The sequence below is a fragment of the Adiantum capillus-veneris genome, unplaced genomic scaffold (genome assembly GCF_014529385.1).
Source record: "Adiantum capillus-veneris isolate H3 unplaced genomic scaffold, ASM1452938v2 Hic_scaffold_556, whole genome shotgun sequence".
Taxonomy (NCBI): domain Eukaryota; kingdom Viridiplantae; phylum Streptophyta; class Polypodiopsida; order Polypodiales; family Pteridaceae; genus Adiantum; species Adiantum capillus-veneris.
Window position 1 is genome coordinate 1 of NW_028221611.1, and position 3,708 is coordinate 3,708.

The window sequence follows — 3,708 nt, forward strand, 5'->3', positions numbered from 1 at the left end:
GCAGTTGCAGTTCTCGTCATCGTTTCACCCGCAGACTGACGGGCAATCAGAGATTGCTAATTCAGTGGTATTCGATTTGTTGAAGTCTTCTTTGTTGGATCAGAAGACCACTTGGGAAAGGTTTTTACCTTTGGTGGAATATGCCTACAGAAACACGATTAACTCTTTGATGGGGAAGGTGCCATTTGAGATTCTTGAATTTGCTACAAAGGTTCCACCCTTCCTTAGCACGAAAGATAAGATTTTTCTTTGAAGCTGACCAATTCACGAGGGACTTGGTCCGGAAGGTTTTGTAGAAATTTCAGGAAAGATAGAAAAAGGCAGCAGATCGCATTGTCAGCAATTTGAAATTGAAGGAGAAGGATTGGGTGCTCTTACTTTATGGGAAGGCACGCCCGAGAAAGAAAAAAGGAAAGGAGCGGCTTCTTTGAAAGCTTAGCATGAGATAGTGTGGACTTTTTCAGATTTTCCGAAAAGATAAATAATATCTCCTTTGGACTGAAGCTGCCAGAATACTTGGAGGTTCACAATGTTTTTCGTGTGAGTCTCTTAAAGCCTTTTTGAAGGCGATGTGCCCAATGATGGGAAGCTAGATGTGCAACCCGAAATGGACAAAAACGAGCAGATACTCGTTCCAGAACAGACATTGGCACAGAAAGAAAGAAAGAAGGTAAAGCAAATTGACAGTTCTTGGTTAAATTCAAGACCTATTTCGCATTGGATGCGAAGCGAATGGAGGAGGAAGACCTAGCAAATATTCCTCGGAATGTGAAGCTTTACCTTGAAGCTTTTCATTTAGCATAGTCTATTACAAATGGAACCCAGAATTCAGCTTGGCCGGAGATCTGGTGCAGTGGGTTTGCACAAGAGGGGAGTTACTATGCTCCTTTGTCAACAGATGCCTCGATTTATGAATACTAGAGTCACTAATGTCTCTTTGAGCTTAAGGGATACTGGGAGCTGACAGTATTCTGCTGTATGACTTTATGAAATGGAATTCCGGAAAATATGAAACTAACTTGTTCTTGACTTGTTTAAGTGCAGGAAGGAACTGGTAGACGAAATGACTGCAGCATTTGGTCTAAATGATCTCGAATAGACATGGTTGCAATAGGGGTTAGTCAATCAGGCATCTATGTGATCTTGAGTGGATCTAGATGCGATTGCTAACTGCATTGCCGATAAATCATGGTCGAAGATCCGAATGAATGTTGAATGTGATTTGTCATGTGATGTCCTGTGATGTCAAGTGATGTCGTGGATATGACTGTCGATTGGTACATGTGCTAGATGTGTGTTCCTAGTGCGTAGGTACTAACAGTCAATGTCTACTAAGGCAGTTTATGGCTTCTGTCTGTTTTGCAGGCGTAATCGAGGGCGAATACAATGCTTTCAAGAGCGGGGTATGTCACAAACTATGACGTGGCTGCCCAATGTACACACACACCCTTCCCCCTAAAGCATGGACAGTCCTGCCGATGGACACGCTGAATGATGACGTGGCTGCTGCGTACAGTCAATATCCGAAAATGGCGGAGGTGGTGACACATGGCAGCAGTACGGAATTCCGTGATTTCTGACGCAATCAGCGCTCAGCTTTTGGCTATTGAGAGTGGAAGAGAGAGAGAGAGTTGCTTTTTCTACGCAAGCTTGAGAGAGAGCTCTTCTGCTTTATATTAAAAGCTATTTTTATGGACGGCTTTTTGCACTTGCTTTATTTGACAAGCAAGAGAGAGAATGAGCCTTTGCTTTATTTTTGGGCTTTTGATTTTCAGCTTTTGGGCTCTGCTTATAACATCCCTTGTACTCTTTAAATAAGTGGGTAGGCCACTAACAACTCAGAGAATCTGGATGCAGAGTCTGAGTGTGAGCGCCTGCTCGCACTCTTGTACTTTGAACACAGATTAATACAAAAAGAAATACTGAAAGGGGCGCCAGTCTTTGGGGCCAATATCTCTAGGCACGGAACTCCGTCGGGCCAGTGTCGAATCAATTGTGAACTGTGAACTGGTTTGAAGTGGTTATTTGTGCTGTCGCGGTAGATTCTCGACTTGGAGTGTCCAAGTCTGTTACACACTCACGCAAAGCTGATGACGTGGCAATTGTAGGGAAGTTCCAAAAGTTGGCTGATGACGTGGCAAGTTGTACGGATTCCCGCGTTTTGCGTTGGCTCATGACTCGGCAAGCTGTACGGATTTCCATAAATTACGCTGGCAGCTTTTGGCATTGCTTTTGGGACCAGAAGCTTTTGAGTTTTGAAGGCTTTTCATTGTAGTTGCTTTTCAGGCCGAGGGTCTTTAAATATGAGGTTAGGGCTCATTCTCTGCCATGCTTCCTAGAGAAGGTGCAGAGTCTGGAGTACTGGCTTGTACTGTGTTGATGCTGCAATATAAAGAAATACCGAAAGGGGCGCCAAGGTTTGGGGCCAATACTCTCTAGGGTGGAATTCCGCCACTCCGTGTCGCGTGTCGTCTCTCTCTCTCTCTCTCTCTCTCTCTCTCTCTCTCTCTCTCTCTCTCTCTCTCTCTCTCTCTCTCTCTCTCTCAGTTCAGTTGTCTCTCTCTCTCTCAGTTCGGTTGTTATTTAAGTGCTAAAAGTCTGCTCAGTCTGTTCTTTGCACCACACCGGTTCTCAATGCCCATGTGATCGTGGTCGCTACTACATGTGGTGGTGTGGTATACTTTGTAGCCATTTGCTGCAAACATGAAAGTGTTGGTTGTAAAGCTTGCAGATCTTTGCAATCCTTGGATCCCTTTAGGTCTTTGAAGGTGGGATTTGTCTTCTTGTGAGTGTAGACCTTCACATCATCTCTTTGTTCTCTGATTGAGCTTCCCTCATTATGTAGCTCTAGTGAGTCTGCTATGATTCGAGGTGTGATTACTGTTGAAGATGATGAAACAGGAAACAGAAGGAAGACAGCAACTCAGAGTAGGAAGAAGATGGAGAAGGAGAAGACACAGAGCTTGTGTACGAGATCTCTGTAGTCTGTCTCTCTGTATTGGAATAATAGTGTATCTACAAACTCAGAGATACAAAGCTTATATGAAACCCTAAGAGATAAGGTGTCCTTTCATAGCAGGTGTCCAGGGGGAAAAACCCAGTGGGAGAAAAGTACCCCTGGTGAAGCGCGTATACACACTAACACTACTACATGTCTACAAATCCCCCCTGTAGTGATGGTGTGAATCCGTACAAGGTAGCAGATCATCATGTGTATGAGAGTAAGCCCAAAGCTTTTCGGAAAGCTTCAAACTTTTCTCGTGATAACGCCTTCGTAAATAGATCTGCAATGTTATCCTGTGTAGGACAGTAAGTTAGTGTGATCTCCCCTGCATGTAGCCTTTCCCTGACATAGTGGTATTGAACCTCTATGTGCTTTGTTCTTGCATGAAATACTGGATTCCTTGCAACTGCCATAGCACTCTGACTGTCAGTGAAAATGGTGGTGGGTGCCTATTGACACTCACAAAGATCTGCCAATAACCTGCGTATCCATACACAATCAACTGTTGCCGTGAAAGCTGTCCTGTACTCAGCTTCACAAGTTGATGTAGCCACTGTGGGTTGCTTCTTGCTTAGCCAAGATATACATGCATTTCCCAAGAAAAAACAATTGCCACTTGTGGAATGTCGTGTGTCAAAATCACCAGCCCAATCTGAATCGCTGTAACCAAGAAGCTGCATAGAACTGTGCTTTCCATACATATC